Raw genomic sequence first — 14,078 nt, 5'->3', positions numbered from 1 at the left:
CGATGATGTGACAGCCAGAGGCACTTGATACCCAGTGCCAGTTTACTCGTTTATCCAGTCCAGTCATCCAGTATAGGTTACTTGGGCAACCAAAAAAGAAAGTTGATAAATTTAATGAAATAATGAATATAACAAGTACCAAATAAATAAGACTACAAATAATTATTAAAAATTTGTCAGCATGAGACATCAATACACTCACTGCATATTTATTTCCTTTTAGTTCTTTTTATTTTATTATTGGCACCACTAAGCATTATTGCTTAGTGCGTTGCTTTTTGCCACGCGTAGGTATTGGAGAGACAGACAGAGAGCCTAGCAGACCATAGACTGGTTGAGGTCACAGATCTGCCTAGAGTCAGAGTCACCTCTCATCTACAGTGCATCAGTGGTAGGACCTTTAGGTCCCCTTTGAAATTATATTTTTGCATTTTGTAATAGGTAGTAATTTGCAATTTGTAAATTATGAACTAATGTAAATAGTAAATTTATGTAATCATATGTTGATGTGCATATTTTGTAAAATTTTGTTAATTAATATAATTTGAGAATATCTTCATGAAATTTTAGTTGATTTTGAATTTGAATGAAATTGTGGATTAATGTTGAGAACTTGAGATGATTGCTAATGTTGAGAATTTTTGAGACCATGTTGATGGTTATTGGAGTTTGAGGATGATTGGAAATGATTATTGGAAGTGTTTTTTATAGGTTCCGACGAACTGTTTTCTCCATTTTTAGCCGGTACTCTGCCAAATTTTCTACAAAATTTTCGGAACCTCAAATGAATTTATAATTTCTATAAATGACTTAAATGAGTTAAATTTCACAATTTGCACTTCATAACTATGAAGAAATAAATTAAGGAATGATAAAAATAATTGAAATAAATAAGTTATCTTACTCAGCTATACTGTAGATGGGTAAGGGGTGTCACAGTCCATGAATGCTGTTGGTGCATTTGTCAATGCAAATGGCATCACCAGGAACTCATAATGCCCATACCGGGTTCTGAATGCAGTTTTAGGCACATCTGCATCCTTTACCCTCAGTTGATGATACCCTAATCTGAGATCAATTTTTGAAAATACTCCGGCTCCCTTCAACTGATCAAACAGATCGTCAATTATGGGCAACAGATATTTCTTCTTCACAGTTACTTTGTTCAACTGCAGGTAATCAATGCACAATCTTAAGGTCCTATCCTTCTTCTTCACAAACGGCACCAAAGCTCCCCAAAGTGACACACTGGGGCATATGAACCCTTTATCCAGTAACTCCTGCAACTGGATTTTCAGCTCCTTCAATTCAATGGGTACCATCCTATAAGGAGTAACAGAAATTGTTGTTGTACTCGGCATTACCTCAATAGCAAATTCTACTTCCCTTTCTAATAGCAAACCAGGCAATTCTTCAAGGAACACATCTAGGAAGTCTCTTACTATAGGTATATCACACAGGTCTGGCTTAGTCTGCCTAGTATCAACCACAAGAGCTAGGAAGGCTTCATAGCCTTTTCTCATCAATTTTCTTGCAACTGTGGCTGAGATGACATTGGACAGGAAATCTGTCCTTTCACCCACGACTGTGATCTTAGTACCCTCAGGAGTTTTCAATGAAATCCTCTTCTATCTACAGTCCACAATTACCTGATGACGTGATAATCAATCCATTCCCAAAATTATGTCAAACTCGTGGAAGGGCAATTCAATTAGGTCTACTGAGAATTCATACCCCTGAATCCTCAATGGGCAACCTTTATACACCTTATTCACTACCACACTGTGGCCTAGTGGATTAGTGACCAGAATGTCTTGGTCACTTTCCTCTAATGGAATCCCCTTTCTATGGGTAGCTTGATGCAGATATATGAATGGGTGGATCCTGGATCCACCAATGTATGGACAGGTAAGGTGTAGAGGAAGAACGTACCCCTGATGACATTTGGGGCATCTTGCTCCTCCTGGGCTCTCATGGCATAAGATTCACTAGGTATGGTCCTACCAGCTTATCTTGGCCCAATTCAGTTCAACACACTGGGGTTCCACACTTCCTCCCATACAGTGCCTTATATGGAGCCATTTAGATGCTAGCTTGGTAGCTATTGTTATATGTGAATTCTGCTAGTGGGAGATATCTATCCCAACTTTCCTCAAACTCGATGACACAACTCCTTAGCATATCCTTAAGGACCTAACATATATTTCATTATTTGAAATAATTCAATAGGTTTCAATGTTTACCTGGATTACTCTTTCGGATTGTTCATCCGTCTGAGGTTGGAAAGCTGTACTAAAGTGGAGTTGTGTGCCCAAGGCTTCTTGCAACTTTTTCCAAAATCTTGATGTAAACCTTGGGTCTTGATCAGATATGATGGAAAGTGAAATTCCATGCAGTCTAACTATCTAACTGATATACAACTCTACTAGCTTCTCCAGTGAGTAGTCAGTCCTAAGTGGTAGAAAATGTGCTAACTTCGTCAATCTATCCACTATCACTGATACTGCATCATGCTTCTTGTGGGTGAGAGGTAGACCACTAACAAAATCCATAGTGACTTAGTCCCATTTCTATTCAGGTATGCTTATAGGCTGTAGCAATCCTTGTAACACTCTCACTATAGCAATTCCGTACATTATACTGTTCCAGTGACCGGTGTCGATCCGGATAGCTAGAACGTCTAGAAAAATATTTAAACTAGAGTGAGGAGTCATAAATAACTCAAATAATAATAAGAAAAATTTAGAAAAAATTTTAGAAATAAAATACAACCAAGTTAAATTAGCCAGCGCCCTAGCGATGGGTAATTTAGTGGGAAGTTTCGATCTTAGCAGCTAGGAGCCCTAAACCCGAGAGAAAATTCATAAAATAATTTTTGGGACTCTAGAGAAGAGTTATTGAGGTTTCTATGATATTAGAATGCCAAGAAAATGCTTAGGAAAATTTTTAGATCGGTACAGACGATTTTGGCTTAATAAGCCAAACGGAGGGCATTTTGGTCATTTCGTCATTAGAGATGATTTTTGGCCAACTTGTCCAGTTAAATAAATAATTTATATGACATAAAATGTGAATAAATATTGCTAAAATTTGAATTGAAAATGGGTAGTAAAGAAAAGAAAAGAAAAGAAAAGAAAATGAAAGAAAATTAGAAATATGACATCACATGATGTCATTAGTGAGCTCTCCACCAATCACCATTTAATAACACAATTAAAAGTCATTAAAAAAGGGGGAAAATGGGTTAAAAATAAAACAACTTTCTGGTCTCTTCTCTCCCAAAATCGGCAGCCCTCTCCTTCTCTCTCTCAACATCCATTAAAGCTCCCTTGTGAGCTTGATTTCCCCACCATTTCACCGTAACACCCTATCATCTCTTCACAAAAATTGATCCTTACCATTAGCACAATATTTGGGCAGCAATTTGAAGAGGAAAAAGTGAAGTTATACCTTGGAAAAATTCTGCACTCAAGGGGTTAGTGCTAGTTATTACCTCTCTCCCTCTTTATTCTATGTTAATAGCTTAAATTGAGTAAGAAATTTGCAAGAAAAATAAATAAAATATATATGTATGAACACCATGTATTTTTGGCAGCCATGAGCGAGTTTGAGAATTGTTGGTTTTGCTGAAATTAAGTGGTTTATTTATGTTGTTGATGAGTATAGATGATGGATAAAGTGATTGGTATGAGTTTGGTGTTGTATGCCATAAATTGGAAATTTGAAGTTAGGGTTTGGGGCAAAAATTTTAGTTTTGCTCATGTGTTGGTGAATGGAAGTCCTAATAGTTAATTAGTGACCATTTGGATGTGTTTGATGAGGAATTGAAGTGAATTATGGCTTTCGATTTGAGGTTGGGTATGCTGTCTCATAGGACCTACAGGGCTGGATGTGAGTCCAGCAAGTTTGGGCAGCTGTAACTTGAGTGGTGTAGGTTCAATTTGTGCAAGGCCAATTGGACATGAAACTAGACACATAATAGCACAGCTTTGATGAAGAAACCTTACCCAGAAAATAAACTTAGAACACCCTAAAAATTGACCAAATCTGGGTAATTAACCTGCTGGTCCTGGAAATTGACCAAAGTGTAGAAATGTCCACATGATGTAAATTTTATATCAATAGAAAGCTTAGACAATTTGGAATAACTTTCATGTAGAACACAAACTCAAATTCTAGACTTAATCAAATGAAATTGCTAGCCAAAGTTGAGCTACCAAATCTGGCAAAACCAGGACTGCCCAGAATTCTAGGTACAGGTCAATCCGGCCAGTTATGGTAAAATGACCATAACTTTCACTAAAAAACTCCAAATGAAGTGATTCAAAAAGAGAATTAAAGAAGACACATAAGGGAACAACTTTTATGAAGAAAGTTTTATTAAAATTTTACTGTAGCGAGGTCCAATGAAACAGTAAACATTAACCTCAAATTCTGGAAATTTGAAATAAAACCTAGGAGACTAGTAATTGAGTTTGGCAACCAATGCCAACAAAAATAAAATGTAAAATGTGGTATATTTGTGAACTTAGGCTTAACAAATCTATTATGAATTAAAAAGTCAACTTTTGTGTAGGAATGGCCAAGTGAATTGTAACAACTAAAATTAATGGAGTGAAATGTACCCCACTTAAATGATTTAATGAATGTTTAAATTATGTAAATGTGTAGATGAGGTTTGTATTCTCATCACAATTAGAACTTAGGGGATATTGTTAATTTAATTTGAAATGTGATTTATAAATGACTATAAATGAAATATTAAAGGTATAAAGGATGTATAAATAATATTTGACACTTAGGTTCCTTTTATGAATACAAATGAAAATACTTGAATCTAGGTACATATAAATGAAAATGCTTGAACCTAGGCACCTGTAAATTGATGTAATAAATTAGCTAAATGATAAATAGACAGTGAGGTTGATAAATAGTGAACTATATAAATAAAATTTATGAATGATAATTTACATAAATGGGGTAATAAATAAATGGATGTATAAATTTGACATTAGTTCTCCTCATGAGAGAAAGGAAAGATATTTCGATGTACAAATGGTAAATGAAAATTGATTGATGTGAATTGAAATTATCATAAATGGTATAATGAATTGTATAAATTGTGTAGGAATGAAATTTGGATATTTATTCTTTTGCTATGAATAAAAGTTAAAATACTATAAATTAGGATCAAAGTATTTAATAAAGTAATGATATTATATGCCTTTGTATTGCCTAGATAGGTGTGTCAGATTGGATAGATTGGCATGCTAATTAGTTATTGTTTTAGCAGTATTGCGAAAGGCTTTATGCCTATGTTCATGACTTTATGTACGCACTCATGGCTTTATGCTCGATTATGTGTTATCATGGCTTTTTAGCCATACTGACTACATACGTGGTTGACGTTCAGTGTCGTATGGTGTGACAGCCCGAGGCACCGCGGTGTCCAGTGCCAACAACCCGTTATCCAGTTTAATCAGCCTGTCATAGGTTACCTGGGCAATGTAAATTATTGAAATTATTTAAGCATATTAGCAATTAAAAACATTAGAAAGTATTAAATAAAATGTGAAAAAGAGATTAACAATAGAAACATAACAAAAATATAATTTACAGAATCGTAGATGTAACACCCCTATGTTTGGTAGTGCGTTCTACTACTCCAGTGACCAGTGTCTGTCCAAACAGCTACAATGCCTAGAACTATATTCAAATATTAGTGAGAAGACATAGAATAATGAAATACAAGAAAAGAAAAGACAAGCAAAATAAAGGAAAAATAATAACAATGAAATGTAACCAAGTTAAACGAGCCGAGAACCATAGCGATGGGTGACCACATCGGGAAGTTACGGCGTGGACCGTTGACTAGCCCTGGACCGCGGGAAACCCTGAAAAATATTTTTAGAACTTAAATAAACATCTATTAAAGTATAAATGTCATTAGAAATATCAAAGAAAAATTAAAAAATTAGTACAAAGAAAAATAAAAAATCGAGAAACAGATAAAAATCGGTGTTTCGAAAAATCGGGAATATAACCCGAAGTGGGGCATTTTGGTCATTTGACACCTAGGGTTGTCTTTTGACCTTAATGTACATTAAAAATAAATGATATTACACTTAGAAATGTCATGAAAAAAAAATTAAATGGTGATACATTGTGTAAATAGTGAAAGAATTGAGCTAAATGTGCAGATTAGGGAAACTTTAAATCGTTAAACATTAAATTATTGGTTAGTGCTCCACTATACTTAAAAAAAAAAGAGATATATCAAAGTCGAAATGGGCAAAAACATCTTCTTCTTCAACCTCACTCTCACTAGCCGAATTGAATCCACCATGGAAATACCATGGCCAAAGCTTCCTAACCACCATGCAAGCATGAAGTGAGCCCCTTTTCCACTTGATTTCTTCACTAAAGTTTGTCTACACAACATGGAAAAGAGATAGGCAGCAAGAAGGAGTGGATTTGGTGAAGTTTAGTGGACTTCAATTTTGGCAGCCATGGTGATTAAAGGAGTTGGTTTGTTTTTACATGTATTTATTGGGGAATGATGTTGATTAGAGTGTTTAAATGTATAAGAGTTTGATTGCCATAGGTATAGTTTGAATTGTGTATGTGAAGTGAGGTTGTGAATTGAAAATGAGAGCTTGAAGTGTATGTGTAATTGGGTTGTTTTGATGTATATAAGAGAGATTTAATTTCATGTAGATTAATATTGATTATGAGTTAATGGAATGTACATTAGTGGTTTTGATCAATGGATTAGGGTTTGAAGGTTTGTATAAGAGTTGGATATTGATTTCATTGAATTTAGTGTAATGGATATTTACTTAAATAGAATAGCTGCTGGATGTTTAAGTGAATTGAGTATTGTTGGACATTTCATTTCATTAAACTGAGCTATTGCTGGACAAATTAACAAATTAAGTTGTGGTTGGACAATTGACCAAAATGAAATGTGAATGGTGTTCATTAGAAGTGCCAATTTTCAATGCAAAGTATGGTTAGTAAAAATAGTATACATTTTAGGTTATAAATGAAAATGTGTGACTCTAATTGGTATGAGACCAATTGCAAGTGAAACTAGTCACAAAATGTGCAAACTTTCATGAAGGAAGCTTACCAAAATTCTGCCTAAATGGTAACTTGAAAAATAACCAAATCCGGATTAGTGAATTGAAAGCCTGAAAATTAACCATTTGAGTAGTAGTTGGTGTTTTGGCCATCACTCACTCAAAACAGGTCCAATTGACCTGAAATTTTTATCATGAATAGTTTAGACATATATCTACAATTCTTATGAAGACACCAACACCCAGAAATGACCATAAGCAAGTCAAATAGCTTGCAAAAATTCGGATACCAAAACTGGCCGAACCAAAAGTGACCTAAAAATGACCTAAAGTTACCATTTTGGTACATTCTGTCCAGCATTGGTAAATTGACCATAACTTGGTCTACACAACTCAAAATGACCTGAAATTTTGCCCCGCATGTAATAAGACATAGACCTAAAAGTTTGTAGTTTGGACCGAAACACGAAAACCAAGGGAACTAGGTCATCCGGCTACGTCAAATTAGTATACCGAAATCCAACAAATTACAATAAAATGCAATATACTTAAAAATGAATTTAGTAACATGTACTAATACTAAAAGGCTATTAAATGTGACATATTGGTAATATTAGAATTGACTTACTTATAGCGCATCAAGGGTCAATATTATAGGTTGACTAATGAAATGAATTGAAGGGAATAGTGTAACACCCCTATTTATGTAGCCTAGTATATTTCACTGTTCTGGTGACCAGTGTCGGTCCGGATAATTAAGGGGATTAGAATCACAATTAAGATAACTAGATAAGCTATCAACACAAATAATTAGTAATTGCCAATTAGTTAAGTATAAATAAGAAAAACAGAACATAAGAAGTTAAACGGGCTAAGAGTCACAGTGATGGGTGACCTTCTCGGGAAGGACTGCAAAGTCATTTTAAACTCAAATTTCGAACCGTAAAATGTGACGCTGCAGTCTTTAGGACCATTATGAATACAGTGGAAAAGAGAAAATCATGAAAAAGAATTGTTAAGTCAATCAAATAATTAGGTCAAGGAGCTGGAAGAAATATTGAATTAATTACAAATCGGGTTGAACCGACGAGGGGCAATTTAGTCAATTGACCCCGAGAGTTGACTCCTGACCTATGTAACACCCCTCACCCGACTACAGTGTAGCCGAGCAAAGTGTGCTACATTCGGTGCCGGAGCACCCTATCTTATCTTACTTTATTCCTTTCATATTTTGATCTCGTTATATTTTAATATTAATTATTTTTCGACGGAGAAACCAGCGGAGTTTCCCCTATTTTATTACCAGTTGACGTGTTTGACTATTTACCTGTTTGAAAGTTTCAACAATATTTTCAGAATAAAGTCTTATCCATGCTAATCATAATTATCTCATCAATCATTCTCATAATTTTCTCATATTTCAAATCTCATTCATACATTTCAATTTCATAATCATTTCCATGCATACTCAATTCATATGTAAACATTCTCAAATTACATAAGCAAAATTTTCAAATTTCCTTAATTTACATAATTTACAAAATAATTACAAAATTTCATAATTTACATCATAATGCAATATCTAGCATTTTATACAAAATACAAAATAGGATCTATATGGGCCCTATCTACATGCATTGCTGAGGAGGTGACAGCCTTGAATACTTCAAATACTTCCGCAGCTCAAAACTCCCAAAATTCCCAGTTAAACGTCCATTGGGTTCTAGCTTCAGTACCTGCGCGAAGGAAACAATTCCATCGCGCTAAGCATTGCTGCTTAGTGGTGCAATAATATAACAAGGAAATAATATACAAATAAAGATAGAAATAAAACATAATTCAAATAATCAAGATTTATTTATATTTCACATGCGGTTTCTAAAATTTAATGTGTTATATCCTAATTTAGTCTTCTTTGAAAGTGTTTATTTGCCAATGTACAGTAATAATGTACAAAGAAAAATGATTTGAAAATAATAAATTTATGCTTATATTGTTATATAAGCACATTTGCAATATTTATTTATGTTATAATTTTCTTTGCTAATCTTTTAGCATTTTCTCTATACTTGCTAGGTTGTCTCAGATTATTTCATAATAAGTAAATTTTGATATCTGTCCAGTTCATTTCGATTCTTTCTAATAAATAACTATCCTAATTTATTTTAGGTCATCTTACTCATTTATTTTATTTAATTTCTAATATTTTTAATTGCTAATATTCTTAACTTATCTCAATAAATAACACTGCCCTAGTAACCTACGACAGGCTGACTAAACTGGATAACGGGTCGTTGGCACTGGACACCGCGGTGCCTCGGGCCGTCATACCATGGGACGCAGAACGTCAACCACGTATGCAGTCAGTATGGCTAAAAAGCCATGATAACACATAATCGGGCATAAAAGCCATGAATGTTGGCATAAAGCCATGAATACGGGCATAAAGCCATGAATACAGGCATAAAGCCTTTCGCAGTACTGCTAAAACAATACCCTATTGGCATGCCAATCTATCCAATCTGACACACGTGTCTAGGCAATACAAGGGCACATAATATCATTAAATATTAATATATTGTGTTTTATGAATTCATTATTTCATGAGAAATTTCAATTATAATTCATACATTCATTTGATCATTTATATGATCACAATTCACATCAATTATCCTTTTATACCATTGTACTCAAAATACTTCTCCTTTCTATAATAATGAGAACTAATGTCTCATTCATACATTAATATAGTTCATTTATTCATTCATTATGTTATTCTTATTGATCACAATTCTAAACAATGGTTCACATGTACCATTGTATACAAAACATTTTCCTTTCTCATTTATACATTTAAGAATCTACTTATTTAGTCACAATTTTATATTTCAAGTTGAGATATTAATATTTTATGAATTCCATTTGTGATGGGCATATAAGCCCTAACTATCTATTCACATCAATTAGGTGACTTATTTTTCATGTTTCAAGTGATCCATGAATATTTCATGGATTTCAAATTTATGGTCTTAATTTCCTTTTAACAATTTTGACTAAGATACATAGTCCACATTTGTCATACAATTCTAAGCATTTAAGCTTAGAATTGGTTCTAGGTCTTTATCTTAGTTTGTTACTCATTTTGATTACTATTCACCTTACTAGTCAACCAAAATGTTGACTTTTTCATACTTAAGGGATATGTTAATTCTAATTACACCAAGATCCCACATTTTGAGTTTTACATTTGCTAGTATTAATTGCCAATTGCAATTTAAAGTCCCCTAGATGCATTTCTAATTTCAATTTTTGAATTTCAAGTTTTGGTATCACTATTCACCTCATTGATCAACAAAAATGTTGAATTTTGGATAGAAAATAGGTGTATTGGTTTTAACACCCCAAACATACCACATTTTGTATTTAAAACTTGTTGGAATTGATTGCCATTACCATTTCTATGCTTAAAACCAAAAGGGCAGAATTTTCAGTTTTTGAAGCCTAACTTTACTGTTCCATTAAGCCCTGTTGCAGTGGGAATTCGAGGAAATGGTAAACATGAAAGTTGTTCCTTATTTTGTCTAGTTTAATTTCATTTTTTGAATCACTCCATTTGGAGTTTTGTAGCTCCAGATATGGTCCAAAAACCACAGCTGGCCGGATTGCCAAAACTGCAGAATTACAAAATCTACAGTAACATGAACAGTGACTGTGACTGCCATTTGGGTTAGGTTCTGGCCATAATTTGGGGTAGGTTTCTTCATGAAAGTTGTTTGTCTAGGTCTTAACTTGTTTCTGTAAAAAGTTCAGGTCAATTGACCATTTCTACAGTGAGTTATGGCCAAATAAACATTTAGTGTTCATTTGGTCATTCTGCAGAATTGGCTTGCAGGGTACCCGGATTGGGGCCAACTTTTGGTCCTCTTGCTTTGGTCTTTTGGGCATGGTTTCTTCAGCAAAAATGTGCCATTATAAGTCTAGTTTCATGTCCAATTGGCCAAACACCAATTGGACAAACACAGCCAAAGATATGGCAGTCCAAGTGGGCTGGAATCACAGCCACCCTGCTGCACTCATTAGGCAGCCCACCAATTCAGTTTGCATCACACTAAATCTCTTCAAATTATGGTGAACTTGCCTCAAATGGTCACTAATTGACCACTAAAATGTTCTTTCACAATTTCATAAGCTAAATCCAAGTTTCACTCCCAAACCCTAGCTCATTTTCAAGGATTACACCAATTACCTTAGTTAGCACACCAATTCATCATACATATATATATATATATATATATATATATATATATATATATATATATATATATATATATATATATATATATATATATATATATACCTTAAACATCATCTTTAGTCCACTCTAAGTCCATCAAAAACACTTAATCTTGTTCCTCCCTAGGGTTGCCAAAATTCATTGTATACATACACCTAAATTCCATTCATTTAATTCACAAATTCTTGCTTATTTTAGGTCTCTAATCATGGAAAGAGAAAGATGTATGCATAATAGGCACTAACCTCTTGTAGGGCAGAATTTTTCCAAGCTTGACTTCACTTTCTTTCACTTTCTAGGCTGCCAAACACTTTCCCAAGAGCTATGGACAAGTTTTAATGAAAGGGGTTTAGGGTTTAGTAGTGGAAACAAGAGAGAAATGAAGCTTAAAGGAGCTTTAATGGTGGAACCTCTTCTCTCTCTCTCTCTCTCAACGTTTTTTAGGCTGCCCAAGGTTGAAGATGCATATTGGTTTTTCATATTTTTGGTCTCTTTTATCTCTTTTAATAAGTTTAACAAATTGTGATTGGTGGAGGAAATTTAAATGACATCATATGATGTCATAATTAGCATTTTCTTTCATTTTCTTTTCTTCTTTCCTCTACTCATTTCCAATTTAATTTTTAGCAATATTTATTCATATTTTAGATCATAATAATTATTTACTCAACTGGACAAGTCGGCCAAAAATCATCTCTGAAGGCGAAATGACCAAAATGCCCTCCGTTTGGATTAACAGGTCAAAATTGTCTGTACCGATTGAAAAATTTTTCTAAATATTTTCTTGGCATTCTAATGCCATAGGAACCTCAATGACCCTTCTCTGGAGTCCCAAAAATTATTTTATGAATTTTTCCCCGGGTCTAGGGCTCCTCGTTGCGAGAACCGCAACTTCTCTCTGGTTACCCATCGCTTGGGCACCGGCTCATTTAACTTAGTTGTATTTTATTTCTAAAATTTTTTCTAAATTTTTCTTATTAATATTTAAGTTAATTATGGTTCCTGACTTTATTTTAAATATTTTTCCGGACGTTTCTAGCCCGACCGACACCTGGCCACCGAATAAGAGAATGTACAGAGTTGCTACCGGGAGGGTGTTACAACCTAACTGTCAAATAAAATCGGAGAAAAGAAAATTTCAGAATCGAGAATTAAATTAAAGAACTAATAGAAAAATAAATAGAAAAAAAAAAGAAAATGAGAAAGTTAAAAAGGTGATGACATCATGCATGACATCATGCATGATGCCAAAAAAATAATAATTAATATATTTAATTAATTAGATTTTTGGTCTTCCTAAAGACATAAAAACAAAAAGGAAAAGAAAAAAAAAAGGATCAAAAGTCTTTTTCCTCACCTTGTTGCCGCCCCATCTCTCTCTCCATTCCTTCACCATGTTCCACCATTGTTAAGGGAAAGAAAGCTTAAATTTCCCTACTCTCTTCCATAAATTCACAAAGTCCCAACATTAAAAATTCTCTTTACATATTGAGGAAGCATTAGAGAGTAACAAGAAGAAGAAAGACTTGAAGAAAGGGAAGCCTAAAAACCCCCCAAGCAAGGTTAGTAATGCAAACTTCAAATTTTTAGTTTAATTAGTGTGTGTATAGCATCAAGAACATAGAAATAAATTTAAAATGAAATGAAACAAATTGTTGAGGGACTAAGCTGAAATTCGGCCAGCATGTGTATGGTTTATTGCAAGATTTGAATGGTTTGAATGGGTATATGAACTTTGATTAGTTGAATGATTATGATTAAAGGCTTTGAAGGTAGCTAAATGCAAGAGTTTGTGAATTAGGCTTTTGGGACACTTAGGGTTAGAGACAAAAATGTGAGAAACTTGTAAATGGTGTCTTTGACCTAATATGAAGTAAGAAATGGTCATTTGTGACCTAATTAAGTGTGTTAGAAGTGTTTGAATGAAAGCCAAATTTGGATGGAGTATGGCCATGCTGCTGGCAGCATGACCAAATTTCTTTTGAGGGACCAAAAATGAAATTTTACAAGTCCAATTGGTATGAGACCAATTGGGAATAAAAATAGACACTAAATGACACAATTTTTATTTAGGAAGCATGCCCAAAAAGTGACCAAAACCTAGTGAACAAATTGACCAAAGTTAGAAAATTGCAGGCTACCCTGTATAAACTGACCAAATGAACAGGGTTTGTTCATTTGACCATAAAATGAGATAGGCAGGTCTAAGTGACCTAAAATTTTAACAGTGGACATATGAGATATAGACCTAAAACTTTCATGAAGGACACAAATCCAAATTATGCCATTAACTAAGTCATTTGGCCACCCCAAGTTGGTGACCTAAAACTGCCAGCACAAAAAATTGCCCAGAATTCTGGTTTGTGTCCAATCCGACAGCCATGGTTCAAATGGCTATAACTTGAGCTACAAAACTCCAATTGGAGTGATTCAAAAATAATAATAAACTTAAGATAATAGGGAACATTTCCTATGAAGAAAGTTTTGCCAAATTCTAACAGTAAAGTGACCAATGGAACATTGCAACCTTAGACACCAAAACTGAAAATTTATCAAATTTGCCTAAAAGACTTAGGTTTTGAGAAAACAACCAAAACCAACAAGTTTGGTAACCAAAATGTGGTATGTGGGTGAAGTTGAAGTTCCCATACCTATTAAGCCTTAAAAAGTCAACAATTTGACTTAAATAGTGTAGTGAATAG

The sequence above is a fragment of the Hevea brasiliensis genome, chromosome 7, assembly GCF_030052815.1.
Source record: "Hevea brasiliensis isolate MT/VB/25A 57/8 chromosome 7, ASM3005281v1, whole genome shotgun sequence".
NCBI classification, from domain to species: domain Eukaryota; kingdom Viridiplantae; phylum Streptophyta; class Magnoliopsida; order Malpighiales; family Euphorbiaceae; genus Hevea; species Hevea brasiliensis.
The sequence above is the reverse complement of the archived record's forward strand: the minus strand, read 5'-3'. Positions refer to the sequence as shown.